The sequence below is a fragment of the Lepeophtheirus salmonis genome, chromosome 1 (genome assembly GCF_016086655.4).
Source record: "Lepeophtheirus salmonis chromosome 1, UVic_Lsal_1.4, whole genome shotgun sequence".
NCBI classification, from domain to species: Eukaryota; Metazoa; Arthropoda; class Copepoda; order Siphonostomatoida; family Caligidae; genus Lepeophtheirus; species Lepeophtheirus salmonis.
Window position 1 is genome coordinate 27,378,548 of NC_052131.2, and position 18,323 is coordinate 27,396,870.

Here is an 18,323-nt window from a genome sequence, read left to right on the forward strand (position 1 = left end):
CCCGAAGCAAGCGTGGTCGACCCAACTGTTGCATCATACCTCCCATGCATATACGACACTCACTAGTGGGTTGGATTGGTAGAGAGTGCTAGTGAGGAACAGGGTGATTTTGAAGTGAAACTCATCGATCCACATGGTCCGAGAAGATTGTTTCACTGGCCAACAAGTGACGACAAATGCTTTGTTCCATGTACCAATATTCTATGCTCCATTTCCCCTCCTACCATGTCTACTTTCACTTCCCGTTACTACAAGATCTCTCACAAAGAATATGAAAATACTATTTTTACATTTGAAAGATTCTATCAATAAACGATCCTTGGACCAAATAAGTCTTCCATGCATTTTCCTTATTACTATAGCTATATGGGACTTTCTTTTATCTTGCCACTTGTTTAATTTAAAAAATCAAATAACGTAGCTTTTTACACTCATTATTATTATGCTACATTTCATATTTCTGGTTTTGTATACCTTCTACATCGCATTTTGATGTCCAAACTGTTGAACTGTTTTCGTGAGCATTGTCGTTTATTGATTCCCAGTCCAAGTATACTAAGAGGTGGTTACTCGGTTGGTTGGTGGTAGGTGGTCATAAGAGGGCTTAATAGTTCCCTTCCACTTTGGTACTTTCATTTTATATCTAAAGATTGGTAGTGAATTTACGAATTTTGTACCAAATTGAAGGTATTAACTTTGTAAGAAGGATTTGTTTCCCAAAACAAATATTTGGTGAAAATTAAACTTAGGAAGGTTTGTTAACAATAGGTTTTGGTCAGATATTTATTTCAACGTCAATTTTTTTGATGAAATATGGATTGAACGAAAAAAATCTTTAAGTCGGTACGTCAACTGGACGTCATAAATGTATGACCCTTTATTTATAGTTATGAATTTAAAATGAGCTTGAAAGAAAATGTATAATTAATAAAAATGTTTATTGACTCAAAGTGGACTCGATGAAAATATAAAAGGATTAGAGTTTGACTGCAAGCAAACATTTGTGGATTTGGACTTTTTGAACTTTTTCTAGCCCTTGCACACAACAATGATATATCTCAACTTTTCCTCCAAAAAGAGAAAAAAAGGACTACAATCAGTTGGTAACATGGTGTTAACTCACTTAAATAAATATTTTTATTTGCTAGCTATTGATTTTTTTACTCCCCCTCCCTCCCCCCCTTGAACGGTGTCTTGAATGTTGATTGGTTGAAATTGAATTAGATCATGTTAAGTTGTGAGCAAGTTCCAATGATAGTTCCACGGTTTAAAAGATTTTGTCAAAAACCACCTGATTTTGGGCCTTTGTTCTGTTTCTTTTCAAGGGAAAGATTGTCAGATATTTATAAAAGGAATAAAGTCATAAGTAGCCAATTACGATATTTCCTCCAAATGTGGTACTATTGTCAATTTAATAGTAAGTCTATTAATAGCTTGACGAGAATTAACAAACTCATGTTCAGAAAAACAATATGGGGTGTATCGACGTCACTCATTGTTTATTAATCTGTTGATACTTGATTTCCTTTTCTTACTTTTCAAATATATAAAATCATGAGTGTACTTAGTAAAAGAGGAGATGTGACTCCGCTAAAAGTTTCAAACAAATTTAACAAAATAGATATATATATATATATAATGAATGTTTGTTTTATTATACCACTTAACTAAGGAGTCAAATGGGATGAGTCCTAAAGATCAAGAACCGTTCATCCCTAACTAAAAACTTTTAATACTACGTGTTTGGTTACTCTGTTCAAGAAATTCTGCATCGAGGAGGACAACAGGTGTTTTATTAGAAACGAGATGTCGGAGAAAGAAGTTGAAGAGGTATGGAGTGAAATAAAACTGCTAGAGGACGAAAAAGAGAAGCAGAGAAACAGATTGGAAATAGGTTTAGAGAACCGATTCCCGAGTAAAGATTTGAAAAATTATTGGGCAAATTTGAAGAAACAGTGATGAGAGTCTCAACACTTTGAAGACAAAGCTGGTCAAGTACAGGAAGAAAATTGAGATATTGACTGTAGAAGAGCTAACCAAAGCACGAAACTTGCAGTAACAGAAGTAGAAGATTTGGATGAGAGGCTTATGATGGAAAATGTAAAAAATATTGATTTGGAGTCTCAGACAAGTCGTGATCATAACTTAAAAGAGCTAAAATTTAAGCTTGAAATTGAAAAGATGAAGTTGGCAAATGAGAAATTTGTGGAAGACAAAGTGAGTGAGTCTAGTAATGATAAAGAAACTCCAAGAGAATATACAAGTTTGGAAATGGGATCTACACTAACAGATGAAGAAACGCCTATTGATGGAAATAATATAGAACTAATCGAAGAGAGAATGAGAACCAAAGATTTACTACTGCTTTAAGAAAGTTATGACGATTATATTAGAGCTAACGATAGTGATGGGTTTATCTTTTTTGCCAGAATTGTTCGTTTCGTTCCAGGAAAGCAAAACCCGGTGAATACTCTCAAAAAACATATAAACGTTAATGACTTTAAAATTTGGCATCAAGGTCTGTCGTTCCTCTACAGTGAAGAATGGCCAGAAGATCCTCAAGATATCTCTATGAATGTTCGTAAAGATCCGAAAATCAATGAGACGAAACGTCAAGGAAGAACATGTAGGGGAAAGATAGGAACAATTTATATAGATTTTGAAGAAGATGATAGCCCTAAGACTTTGGGAGTAAAGTTAAAAGACACTCTTGTGTGGAAAAATGTTCTTAATAAACTAAATAAAGAGGATAATATAGAAGCAAAATTGAAGGTCGTTAGAGCCCTTCAAGGGAATGTGGATTTTAAGAATAAAGAACTTAGAAGGCTATGTCCGGTCAACGATGCAATAGACCAAGTTTCTAGAGTGGGTTCGCGTCTGGAGAAAATAGATTGGATTACAAAAGAACAAAAATTGCCTATGATTATTCCTGGAGGCATAGTTGCAAAATGCATCGTAAATCACCATGAGAAGGTTTATCACGGGGGATCAAGACGAACCCTTGCATCTATTTTACTTGATGGGTTGTGGATAATTGGAGTATCACGTGTAGTATGGAAAGTTATAAATACTTTTATCGATTGTAGAATTTCAAATCGGCCTACTATGTTTCAACAGATGGGGCAATTACCTGGTATTCTTATGGCGAAACAACAAAGCCCGTTTGAATGTACATCTGTGGATATTTATTGACCTTTGTCGGTGAAAGTCTCTAGAAATAAAAGTGTAGAAGAACAGGTAGTCATTATCTCCTGTTTAACCTCTAGGGCTATTGATTTAGAATTGACTTATGTGGTGGAGGAAAAGGATTGTCATCAGAAAAGTTCCTTTCAGCGTTCCGGAGGTTTGTGACTTTGAGGGGAGTACGAGCAGGAGTAATGTATTTCGATCAGGGAAAGAATTTAGTTGGAGCTCACAAAGAAATTAAGAAAATATGTGATCATTGGAGTGAGTTTATGAAAAACGAAACAGTACGAACTAACGATTTGGAGTGGAAGTGGAACTCGCTCGTCACATGAATGAAGCTGTTGAAAGTTTAATAAAAAGTGTAAGGAAGGCTTTAAACGGAATTATGGTTTATAAAAACGTAATGTTAATCCCAGATGAATGGTCTACAATATTGTACGAAATAACTTATATGGTAAATTCGAGGCCATTATTTCCTATTAATTCAGCCAATCCTTTGGACGAAGAAGATTTCGTTACACCGAACAGCCTCTTAATCGTGGAAGGAATAATAGTGGGTCAACTAGATAAAGTCGAATCTAATTATTTTTGTAAGAGGTTCCAACTTATTAAAAGAAAAACTGATATCTTCTGGACATTATGGATAAGATCAGCCTCATCAATTAATGTTGAGGACAAAAGGGTTCAAAACGAGAGAAAATATTAACAAAGGTTATTATGTGTTAGAAAAAAGTCAAAAACCTGGTGGAATCATGCCTAAAGGTGTCTGGAAAGCGGGCATTGTCACAAAAACATATCCTGGAGAAGACGGCTTAGTTAGAAAAGTGAGGATCAGGACATCAACGGGAGAATATGATCCCTCTATTTCAAAACTATGTTTGTTAGCTACAAGGAGGGAATTGGAAGAAGATAGTGTTCTTAAGGAAAAACTTGAAGAAAGACTCTTTGTTTAATTGTTATTTCTTTGTGTGAATGTTTTTTTTTTGGTATCGGTTTGGTTTTCAGTATTAATTTATATCAAGTTTATGACGTCATCTTGCACTTATAAATCAAATGCAGAGGATTTATCTGAAGAGGACTTGATCGACGTCACTCATTGTTTATTAACCTGTTGATACTTTTTTTTTTTCCCCTTACTTTTCAAATATATAAAATCATCAGTGTACTTAGTAAAGGAGGAGATGTGACTCCACTAAAAGTTTTGAACAAATTTAATATAATAGATATCAAATTAAGCCGGCTTCTCAAAAAATTATGGTAGCATAAGTTGAGCACGCCAGGCGTGTCATTATCCATGGTGATATGATGTAGTGAATAGAGAGGAAAGGTGAGTAACAGGCTTTAAAATGAAATAATTATTGTTTAATTTTTTGTTTCCGGATATTTTAACGACAAAGGAGGAGGATGATGAAGTTATAAAAAGTCCACAAAATATATCAATAGGAATTGGCAAGCCCTTCTTTTTAGAATAAAGAATTGTAAAAAAAGTCATCTCCATTTGGGCTCTTTTCTATTTACATGGATGATTTAACTAACGTTGATTCTTGTGTACAGTTAATAGTGTATGCACAATATATGCACATTGAATCAATTAAAGAGGAATTCTTGCTTGGTACATCTCTGGAAGCCACAACCAAAGCAAAATATATTTTTAATGTTATCTTCACATTTTTTGATGAATTTGATCTTTAATGGGAAAATGGCATAGACCATTGTACCAATGGGACATTAGCTATGCTGGGTTCAAGATCAGGTTTTTAAGCACGTGTAAACAAAGGACTACTTTATGATAAGAGCTCTCACTGTATGCTGCACCGGTATTCACTTACGGTTAAAACCCGTCCGTCATTCCTCATCATTGTATTAGAAGATATAAACGAATTATTTAGCTACATGAATAGCAGTGCAATGCATTGTACACACAAGACTATTAAACACTTTTGTATCACACAAATAATCGTTGGTTATCAAAAAGTAATGTTGCAGCTCGTGTTTTCAGTCTCTGAGATGAAATGATATCATTTACCGAGCTACAAGAGTTTTCCATAAAACTTGAGAAAACTCTATTAGCATCTTTAGTTGATAATTTTGAAAAAGTTTATTCAACAAATTCTGAAGACATGGAGCGAACAACGAGTGCACAACGAGCTCGAGATAAATAAACCCCAATATTTATTTATCAGTTAAATGCTAACTCAAAAAAAATAAAAATATGATCCACTGGAAGAGGAATTCCAACTTCGGAAAAATTTCAATGTTTCAAAGGGAAGACACCTTTCTGGACAGTGGCAACTTGGCACTTCCTGCTGAAATCTAGGATGATATTTCAAAACAGCTGGAACTCCTTCAGACAGAGCTCAAAGTATATATCCCTAAATATCAAATAAATATTTGGATCTGATCATTAATCTACTTTTGTGTGAAGTCGACATGGTATCATGACTTTTTGGAACTTTAATTGAGTTTTGTTGCAAGGCTTTCATTTGAAAAATATCAGTAGCTACTAGTTATCTCCAACAATGGTCAAATCCTATACCAAGGTAGAGAAAATTGATCTCCTCGAGCTATTGCCATATGTGAATACTTATCTGTGTGAGTCCGACTTCTCAACATTATTTTCCATGAAGTCTGAAGCTCGTAGTCAACTGACGGTAAAAATGATCTGTGCAAAACAAAGTCTCGCATTATAGAACATTGAATGAATAGCAAAATAAATATAATTAATTATAGTTACATGTTATATAATAATATTTTGAGAATATAAATTAAAAGTGTATGTTGGATAGGGGAGGGGGATTCAAATTTCTGTCAGATCTCAAGTAGAAACTGAGTAATAAAGGTTTGGGAAGCCCTGCTCTGATCTAAGAAGACATGATGGAACTAACAAACAATTGATAGCAGTAAGATGATGCTTACTCGTGTGAACAAACAATCAAATAACTATTATACTCTATTATGTAAGAAACAAAAGTAAATAGCTGACAAACATAACAAAAATACTTTATAAATTAGAAAGATAAAAAAATGTTTAATAATGTTTAACAGAAATGAATCATCATCAGATATACAGGGTGGACAAGGTAAATCCGGAATAACTTTAACGGCTAATTATGAGACTTGTATAGGTTACATGATAAAAAATTTAGAACTTACGAATAGCTAAATGTGTTAGCTATCGAATTAAATAACAAGATTTTTTGAGTATCTCGTATTTCAAGCATGGAAAACGTCTGAAGAATTTCCATCATCGCCGCTCGGGACACTCTGCTCAGGAGATAATTGCCTTCTTCAAATATCCCAAATCAACAGTTTATGACGTGATTAAGGCCTTTGATGAGGAGTAAAACACTGAGAGAGTAGCTCATCCAACAAGATCTGATAAAATCCGGACTAAAAGGTTCATAGATGGCTTGAAACGATAAATTGACACTCATCCAGACACACCAATTGCTAAGCTGGCCAAGGACTGTAACATGAGCAAAGGGACAATCAAAAATGTCATCAGGATTTACTTGGGTTATTTGTCGAGGGACAGAGCCTCAAAACATCTGCTAACAGAAAGGCAGAATCGGCAAAGGTAAAATTCTTATTAAAACAAATGAAGTGCAAAGATGATTACTTGCGTTTTTTTCGGGCGAGAAAATCTTCACCATAGATGACAACCATAACCGTAGAAATAATAGAAGGATCTGTTTGGCCCCATATAGGTTCAACCAGTCATAAAAACAAAGAATCCTGCTTCGGTTATGATCCTGGCTGTCATCAGCACGGAAGGACAAGTTATGCCCCCCCCCCTCCACTTCTACCAAAAGGGCCAGAAGGTGACCATGGAGGTCTACAAGGACGTGATCATCCCATGGATGAATGGTTACTGATAGGAAGCCATATACATTCCAGCAAGACTCAGCACCATTCTATTGGCCATCCAACAGCCGGACCTCAATCCATGTGATTTTTATTTGTGGAACAGGGTGGAGAGGATTGCTTGCATGCATAATCATGCCTCAATTGCGACCTTGAAGGCCTCCATCGTCAATACATTGAAGGACCTGGATCCAGACGAGGTAGCAAGGGTATGCAAGGTATTCAGGCGCCGTGTAGAGATCGAGATCAAGAAGGAAGGCTTGCATTATAAATAATCATTTTACATTTAATATGACTTTTAAATGAACAAAAAAATGTTATCTCCATCTCTTATACAAGTCTCAAATTAGCCGTTAAAGTTATTCCAGATTTACCTTGTCCACCCTGTATATATTTTTTGGCAAAGTGTTCTGGAACCAAAAAAAAACAATAGAAGTAGATGTTGTTATGAGCGGAAGTACCATTGAGATAGATGATTATAGTCTCTGTAGAAAAATACTTTACTTTTATGTACTTATGGACACTAAATATTTTGCAAGACTTGAACTTATTCAGCAATTTGTTTTTACAACTAAATGAAAACAAAAAGTAAATTAAAGCTACATTACAAGACATATTTTCGACAAAATTGAGCACTCAAAGTCATGACATTTACAGGCATTCAAATGCCACGAACAATCGTTTGATAATAATTGTTCATAAAATACAAATATCAATTCTATCCAATAGAACCACACCAAATGTAACAAAGCTATAATTGCAAAACTATACAAAATTATTTTATACAACACAACTGAACATTCATTATTAAAAAATATATCCCATATGCTATGCATCTCACAAACCCAATATTTGCTAATATATTTGCATAAATACACACATTTAAAAAAGGAAATAAATCGTGCAAAAAAAATTCTTTCATTCAATGAAAATTTGAATACAAGGAGTTGCAAATATATATATATATTTATGTATAGAGAGAAATGCATTCAAATGATGCTTCTAACCAACTTTTTCAAAAAAAAAAAAAGTCATAAATTAAAACACTTTCATTACACCTTTATAAAAAAATGTATTAGGAAAAAAGGTCGACCCTACAAATTCAATATAAAAAATAATTGAGCACTCATTAGGCTCAATTTCGTGCCAAGAGTGTTATATACCTATGTTATTTTTGCATCAGATATAACATACATACTTAGAATTGTAGCAAATATTTTAGGATTGGAAAAACTTGACTTAACTAAATTTGACAATTTAATGAAAATTACTCGAAATATTATTTGAAAAACTCAAATAAACTATTATAATCAAAACTCAAGTTTACACTAATCTCCTCTAAAATTATTTCTATATTTTGGTTTCTTAAGTCTCATTAGCTCCTAGTTTTTGAAGTCTAGTCAAACTGACTTAATTGTTGATCTAAAATCTTATCGGGTGGTCCATTGAAATCTGAACACTTACTAACTCAATAATTAATGAAGGTTGAGTAATTCAAATTAATTCATTTTTCGCTAAATAAAAGCATACCAATCAATTACAAAACAACCCTGAGCTCTCTAGCTTATATACAAGTCCAAAAAATGACACTTGCACGTGATCTACAAATTTCCAGTCGGGTACTCCAAGAAGTTGAGTGTCTCCAGTACCACCGTCTACGCCGTTAGGAAGTCCAAAACTCTGGAGAGGAAAAAGAGCTCCGTCAAGAAAGGCCAAACTGGACCCGGAAAGAGTTAAAGAAAAGCGCCTGGTCATTCCTCTTAAGTCTATGTAAGAGATCTCGGGGTTTCACACCACTGTCCAGAGATTTTAAAAAAGGAGTTGGAACGTACCTTGTGAGGGCAGAGAGGCCACTTTTGACACCAACAATAAAAGAAGCCCATTTCCTTCCTTGCAAGACTATTTTGAATGAGTATTTTGAACTCTCTTTTTACACTATTGTTCCCCCTGCAGCCTTGATGCCAACCCTCTCGACTACAAATATTACACTTTTGGCACCAGCAATAAAAGAAGCCCATCTCCTCCGATGCAAGACTTTTTTAAACTCTTTTTGGCCCCCTTATACCACTAATGCTAATCCCCTCGACTACACCTTCTGGATACATGTCGAAAGAATGCATGCAGTGTCAGTCATCCAAACACCAAGGCTCTTAACGCCACTGCTAGCCAACACTTGGACGTCAAGAGCGGCAGGTGCCATGTCTTCCACCGCCCCTGGAAGCCATCATTATCGCTAATGGCGGCAAGATTAATGATTAAGAGAGCTCTGACACATCTGTTTATGGGGGGGGTAATTAATTTTGTTGAAATTATATTGTTAATTAATAAATTACGTCTTGTTGAAGTTTAATATTCAAAGTGTTCAGATTTTAATTGACTATTGATATCTATCCAATTTATTTTCTTTTATTTGATTGTTGCCTTTTATCGAACTCGACTTGAGTCAATACTGAAAAACTTTATGTAGTCCTCTCTCCGAAAATTCCAATAATAAAGTACAATTCTTGAACTATAGGGATTGTTCGATATGAAGAATAACTACTAGGGTGCCCTCTATCCAGTCGAAACCTGAAGGGATCTCAAATTTTAAACACTAAAAGGAAGTCAAATTCCTGTAAAAAATTCAAATTACTCCCTGGCATTATTTTCTTGTTGATAAACTTTGCTTTGAGCTTAGATTTTTCACGTTTCACATTGTTTTCAGATCTAATTTAAAATCCTATTGAATTTTACGGCAAAAATTGCGCCGTATATCTGCTGACAAGTCGTGCCAGAAGTTGAACCGTCCCTATGGCAGTAAAATAAATTACATATCTTCCGGTAAAACCCTTTAGTTTTAGACAGATTTTAAGCAGTTAAAAATAAAACAACAAATGTATTATCGCATTGTTTTTTTTTTTGTATTTATTATATTTTAATTTGAATGACTAACAAAAATTATACGCTGGAGTAATAAATTTTAACTAAAATGTTTATTATGTAGTTTTTCACAATTTCTCCGGTTTTTCATATTGTTGTATGCTCTGTATAGTACAAATAAAGAATGTTATTTTAAAAAAAATATGCTCGATGGTGATTATACCTTGATTTTATGTTTCTTTTGAACTTAAAAAAAAATTAAAACCCTAGTTGTATGTATACATACATTATTCCCTTATTATTATAAATCGAAAATTCAATTGTAAATATACCTGATTCATCATTATGAAGAACTGGACATATATACTTTATATTTATATACGTTATCTCATTAGTTTAATTTAATATATGACAAATGACAAATTTCATCATTAAAAAAAATGCTATTTCAAGGCCGTTTTATGAATGATAGAATGGTACAAGACAGATGTAAATAAATATTCTCCGTCTTATCTTTTTAGTAAATCAGAATTTAATACCACGTACATATGTATATATATATATATATATACATATAATTTTATGGCAAAAAAAGTCAAAATTTTTAATTAAATTAATTATGAGTGACGTGTAAGGAAATTAGATTCCCAACAACAGAAATACAATTTGGACATTGAAAGGAACATCAACGTCGTTCATAATTTCCATTCTTTTTTGAACGCCTGAGCAACTGAGCCGGAAAATCTATAAATGACGTTCACTTAGACCAGGGTTTCCCAAAATTTCTCAGACTGGTGCCCCTTTTGCTTCAATATAAACTTCTAGCGTGCCCCTGCAGAAACACATATGAGTTTTCCTTCCAAAATGAGAATAATGGGATGGGTGTATTTGATTTAGGGATATAATATTAGTTCCTCAATATCAGTTTTAAACTAAAAAGAAGACATATATACCCACGTTCCGTAATTCTAAGCATGTTCATTTAATTGAAAAAAAAAGTAAGCCAATTACACTGAAGGCCCTTTCTATCAAATATGATGATGAAAAAGCAATCAAATACATTCTCACCTTACTTCATAATACTGGATAAAGGTCAAATACTTTTTTGTTGTAGCCAAAAATCTTGGTATGATATCTTCAACTTTGGGCGTAGCTCAATGTAGTTTTTGGGTGCAATGTATAAGTTTGCCTGCACATCATACTTTATCTTTCTTTCTCGAAATTGGAGACAAAGACAGCAGATAGTCTAAGATCAATTATTGCGGCCTTCAATCATACTGAAATAACTGTGAAATGAAGAATACACTATTTGAGTAGAAGGAGAGGAATATATCTCGACTCAAGCGATCATAATTGCTCGAATAAGTTTCCATGTAGGATTAGAGAAGGATAGAGTTTGTAATGTATATTTCTATTTATGTATGTTTATATGAATTTTCTGTTACATGTCATATTTGATGACATAGAAATTCCTCATCATGATACCAATTACACTCATCCTGTAATTATGCTGTAATGGTTCATTGTATATACAAGAAAAAGTTGTAGTGTTTTACTTAATTAGATGTGATCTCCTGCAGTCGTATCCCTTAGTCCAGAGATAACCTCCTCCACATTATATTCCATTTACTTTCATGATCCTCCTAAGTGCTAATTGTCCAAATATCTCGAAAAAGTTGAGACCCCTCTCCTCGTAATCCAATAATATATTCTTCGCTTTCCGAGGTTATTTCCTTAAATAAAAGGTTGCAATAATTGAATTTAAATTATCCATTGTCATTGTCTCCAATTTCAAGATAGAAAGATAAAGTATGTCGTGTTGGAAACTTATACAATGTACCCATCGTTCTTGATAAAAAATAATTCTTCTCTACCTCTCTTGTTTCCTCACTCCTGACTTCTAAGAATGGATTGACAACCGAATCTGGTACTATTACCTATGAAAGATCCTAATATCCTTCAGACATGTATATTTGCAACTCTTCCAAGAGAGCACAACAATACATTTGAAGCAATGTTTTTTTTCTTTATCCTATTCTCAGTGGCTGAAAAACTGGTAAAGTTCATGGCAGGCTAAATTTAGTTTGAATAAATTACACTTAGATAGGAAGGTTAGGATAAATGATCTAACTTAGAAATGATTGGTATAATTTCCTTACAACTGTAAATTAATTTCATTCAATTTTGTAAATATATTTGACAATAAGCAATGTCATCCTTGATGTTTTTTATATCATCACAAGGCCTAGTGTTAGAGTCGAAAAAAGAATAAAAAGTTTCAGGAAGTTTCCCTTTGATAACCATGTGACTTCTGTAAGTAGTAATAAACGTTAAAACTCTTCTTCATTACCAATGCCAAGCTGTTGAAACAGTCTGGAATTGAGGGAATGTGCCTGGATCTTATTTACTGCTTTGATAACACTATTAATTGATTTGTGAGGTCGACCACTAAGATTTTAATGTAACCAGATGCTGCTTGTGAATTGCACAAAGCACTTCAAGTACACCAGGTACAACTTTTCAAGAAACTGATGAAGCATGTTTTCTCTTGGAAAAATTATGATAATATGATATCAAATACCAACTCTCCTTTAGTATTTATTTTAAGATTTCTTAGAAATATCATTTCTTGAACCAACTATTCATCTTTGACAAAAACAAACATAAACTAGAAGCACATATTCTAGTAAAATAGACTCTTCTAACTACAATCTAAATTATGTTCCACTAAGAATGCTACAATCTATCTTCTATGTTTTCAGACATTTAATCCTTGAGTTAATTCTTTGAACGGAGCTATTAGTGAGAGGTATAAACTTCATAATTTGGCATATGACTTATGTATAACTGTGCACATAATCTTTTTTACTTCCCAATGGTGTAAGCCTTTCCAGATCTAGCAATCAGCGAAGATAATTTGTAGGAAGCAGGCAAACTGTTAATAAATTGTAGAGAACTGATTAAAAACATATTTCAAATAGTTTTTCGTACCCTGAACTTTTCTCGAAGCAGCAAACAAATAGGTTTCATGACTCACAGAGACTTTTAGTTTAAATAGTTAAAGAAGTAAAAGATTATTGATGCTAAAAATATTTTGATACAGTTTTATAACTATTGGACATCTTGTAAGTGTTTGCTTGATGTTTTAGGGTACATAATTTGATTTGTAGCCTATAGATCTTACTTTATTGTAATTCCACGTATTTAACTTAAGTTTAAATATTTATCCTAAGTAGTTAGCTTGCATTTGAAAATAATAGTATACTGAGTATAGGATCAAATATAAAGGCATCAATAATGAAGTACAATAATACGATCTCAATATTACGTACTTCTATCCTAGTAACTGGAACATTTTCAAATTATTCATTGCTCCTACCTTGTAATCACATTTTTTTAATATTGTAAATCAATTTTTTTGTAATCACAGCTTTTTTGCTCTACCGCCATCAATAACCCCTCTTCGCATTAACATCCCCCTACATCAAAATACATGGAAAATAAAGATTCAGAGGTTCATGCTATGCAAGTTTATCTAATTATTTTCCTAAACATATTTGACCCCTAGACCAAAACGAAAACCAAGTTACGAACCGAAAACCACATTATCATTTTTTGACAAATTTAATCAGATACAATAATACTTTTTTGTTGAGTATAATTAAATTTTACTCCATAGTATACAACTTGTATTGATTCACAAGGCGAAATATTTGCAAGAAGAAAAATATGCAGAGTGAGGACTCAAAATTAAAATCCTGTTCCAGGCCGTCTAACCTCAGTTCTAAAAGCATGAAAATTTTGTAATTGGCGCCATTCTAAAGAACTGACATATAGCTACAATTTGATGTTTGTTTTATTGTTACGGAATCACAAATGTCCGAGCAACAAGCAAAACAGCAGAGGGTGAACGTTCTCCTCTGTGCACAAGTTGACAAGTGAACGCTGTTCTGAACTATTGCTTCAAAAGTTAGACAAAAAAATGACACAAAATAAAATTATGCAGAAGTGAAAACGGGTTTGAAGATTTTATAAATTTTGAGTTTCGCACTGAACATGCACGAAATGATGTAAGTGAGGTTATTTGTGTGACGGAAAATGTTTTTTACGTTGCTCAATTTATTTTGATAAACACTGATTATATTTTCGTCCTTTCGCTTATAAAAAAAAGAGACGGAAAGGAATGAGCACTTGAATGATTCGAAAAAGTAAGAACTTTTCCAAGGCTGGTAGTAATATATACATTGAAATCAAGTAAGTATTTTTTTGATATTTCTTCAACAACGATGAATTTGCCACAATTATTTACAGATATTGAATTACTTAATTCAATAAAATTTATTATATTTACGCTTCGTTTATTCAAATACAAAATTAGAATAATGATTTGTTATTATTATCTGTTCTTTATTTATAAGAGGAATAAAATGATTTGAAACAGATTCCATCAACTTAATGTATTCGAGAGAATAAAGATTATTTATACTCAAAAGCTAAAATATACAAAATGTCAATCAAAGAGCATTTAATAAAAGCTCATTGCTTAAATAGAGTCATAGAAGATCGGGCAGTCGAGTAGTAATATTTTCAGACCGACTGTTGAGATTTGGCCGAGAATCGAATCCCAATATTTTGGATCTGTATTAAGTAATTTTTTCAGACCGATTGGGATAGATATATCGTACCAAACAGCTAGCTCAACCGTAGACTGAGATTAAATCTTTTCAATCCGAGTAACGATTTTTATGTCTCAAAATATAGAACATTTTTTTATTTTTTTTCGGTTTCAATATATGAATCGATTTTTCCAATCCAATCTTCTAGGAAATAGAACGGCAGGATTGGTAAAGAGAAAGAAGAATAAACAGCTTAGGGCCTCTTACAATATGGTCGAATACCTTTCCTCCTCAGGATTGGTTCGAGGGAATTGTGGGATTGATAAAAACCACCACCAATTCATCCAATAAATCCAAACAACCCCTTTAATACGAAAAAATAGTTCCAAGCAAAAAAGAAAATTATTTTTTGGATGAATTGGCGGTGATTTTAAGGATCCAGGGGTACCCCTAAGTACCCCGCATAAACTGAGGGCTAAGAAATATTTTGAAGTTTGAACAAAATACGGGAAATTTTCCTAACTGGAAAATTATCTCCAGGGCAATCTTCCAAGGGTAGTTTTCCGTGCACGATATTGTGATAAAAGAATGTAGTCAGATTAATCAAATATTGCAGGCGAGTCCATATATAGTTGAAAGTTTTTACAGGGTGCACTAAATATAGTACTCAGATTTAAGTCATCTAAATATTTCTGATCTAAAAATTAATAATGAATGAAATATTGCAGGTGTGTACTTGTATAACAAAAGCGTTTTTTCATTGGTCTCTTATGTATGTCCAATGAATATTTAAACAACAAGGAAGGGAAGGCTGCTGTGGGTTAAGCTTTAAACCAAGAGCGAAAAGAGCACGAAATAATAAACAGGTGAAAAATTTATTGGTCATAATTTACTTTTTTTCTACGCCAGGGGCATTATTTGGCTATTATTTCTATAATAACAACTCTAGCTATAAACTATAATGTATTCGTGTATTAATAAAAATAGATAGATTTGAGTCACAAGTATAGAAAGAAGAATACTGAATATATTCTAATTCTAGTATTAATAAATAACTATTAACTATAGTTTAGTTATTTTAGTAATAAATTATTTGAAATCATAATTTCTTGGTTTTTCAGGATATGTTATATGCTAAATTTAATTTTGTTTGTTTTTATTAGTAAGCCTTCTTGAGACTAAAGTACTCATCAGTCATCCCAACATATTAATTTACTTTTCCCAAAATCTAATTATTCTTATTCTCGAGGACATAACACGTTATAAGGAAGTGATATAAGTATTGACTAATTACGTGTGAGTATGCTCATGAACGAAGGAGAGTAAGACTGAAGATTTCTTTGCGAGGTATTTTCTATATTGTTAAATCAAAAATTGTCTTTAGCCCACCCCTAATTAGTATGGGCAATGAAGGACACACCCCTATTTAAATAAGGTTGAAATGTATACAAGAAAAAGGTCATTACATATAACTGATCGTACATTAATAAACAATTTCTTTATACAAATACTTTCTACAGTTTTTGGCTCATTTTTTTAGCATGAATTAATAGTAAATATTAATAATCTACCATAGTTTCCAAATCTCGACGGGTAAGTAAAAATGACTTTTATACCTATTTTTACATACATCCTACATATTATGTAGGTACAGTTACACTAGACCCTAACTAAACTATCAAATTTCACGCAATCCAATTTATATGTATCGTACATAAAATGCATACCTACACAACTATGAAGAAATTGCACCTAATATATTATCTCTTCACAGGAAAGAAATATCATCATAAAAGTGTACATAAGTAGGTATCTCTTCCACTCACCCATTCAACTCCATTAATTAAAACAGAAGATATATTGAATGTCCAAATGCATTTCTCATAAAAGATCTGCATAATTTTGAAGTATATTATGTGTAGTGACTCAACACACAAGCAATCTTATCATAAGTCAAGAAAATGAGAAATTCCCTATATATTGTTATACAGGATCGTTCAGGTAAATGTGTACCATCTTTAACTGCATCCTGATCAATAACTAATTAAGGTTGATAATTTTGGTAAGAATACAAAAGCATGCGAGGAGAAGGGAAGAAATACTTATGGCATCATTGATTAAATAACATACATCTTGTATCAAGAACGTTATCATTCCCCCCTTTATTATTCAATATTAATATAATATTATATGCTCACAGTCGATAGAGAACTGAATAAAATGCCTGAAATAACGTCGGTTTCGATCTGAATTTCTGAAAATGGAGGCCCAGGAATTTGGAAAATACTGACCGCATGAGAAACGGCTTGTCCGATTTGTCGATATAAATGTCGCTTTAGTCCCCAGTCTAGAATTACACGCCACTCATTATCCTCATCTCATATCAAGAGTTTGGATATTCATTTATAAAATCAAGTTAGATGAATACATCAAGTCACACATAAACTTTGATCTCACAAATATGCTTCTTGCATGTAATATAACCTTATCCATTGCTAATCACGTTCAAAAATTTATGGAGAAATACACGGGTAAATTCTTCCCTTCCCGAGGAACCATCATTAAATTAATGGAGGATGTTGGTAATGATGTCATTTATAGAAATACCCCCATTGTAAATTGTGAAGTCAAGATAATTTTCATCATAATTAGAGGCATCCACACCAAATTACGAAATGGAACTCTGAATTTTGTACCATCTACAGTAAGTATTCATTTTTTTTTTAAATTAAATCATAAAATATGATTATATTTTGGCTAAAATTATCAAGAATTATGATACACAACTCATTAAATGGCAAAAACAAGTGCTTAAATGGTCACAACAACGGGGGTAGTAGCTTTGGATGGTTTGCAACTAGTTTTTCTGGCATTAATTTCTTCACTTAAAGACTTGGGTATGACCATTAGGTTTTCCAATATTACATAGTCAATAAATATTACTTTTTTATCACTTAAGGATTAACTATGGTTGATAAGCTCCAAGAAAAGAAAGGTGTTCCAAAAACTTATAAAAGGCAAAAAAACTGCTTAAATGGTCACATTATGTATATGGTGTAGCATTATAATTAGCAATTGTGCGTATCCTTCATGATAATAGTATACTGTTATACAAGCATAAATAACGGGGGGTCCTTCTTGATGCCCTTAATAAGGAGTTATATCGCCGGGCATTACTACATAATTATTTTTTGCACTAAATCTTTACGATGGATTTAATTCTAACATTTTTTTTATTAGTATATTTATTGTCTAATTTTATAATTTTACAATTTCCTTTCTTATTAATAGTTATTTAGATCTCATAGATATCTATCCTGTGCACAATTGTATTTCCATATTAGGAAAAAAGGGTGATGATCGTTTTGATTAAACTTCACGTCTGGCTTGTGTTTAGCAACTTATGCAAGTTATGACATATTTAACTGAATTCATGCCAGATCAAGAAAATATTATTTGGATCAATCTATTATCTCAATATACTGTAAATTTATTGTTATTAGTTATATGATTCCAATTGTTTAATTTTGCATATTTAACATAAATGTATGATGGTATACTTTTTATTAAGTAGATTATATTTAATTAAAGCCTTCTTTTTTAAACTTGGAATTTCAAATATATTTCGAAATACTATACTTTGTCGTTCCATTAGTTATTATTCTGAGAATATGGTTCATAATGAATTACAATTTCATGGAGCGTGACGTTTTCAAATCTACTGTAACGGATAAAAAACGTCTCAGTCAATTATACCTAGTATATCTTTATTAAACATTTGGCTAATAAATACTTTCG

The 18,323-nt window shown here is 32.6% G+C and overlaps 1 long non-coding RNA gene across 2 annotated transcripts in view; it reads right to left on the bottom strand.

Moving 5' to 3' along the window:
- Positions 1-18,323, bottom strand: part of LOC121121950 (uncharacterized) — a 40,438-nt gene that overhangs the window by 7,791 nt on the left and 14,324 nt on the right. The window lies entirely within an intron of this gene.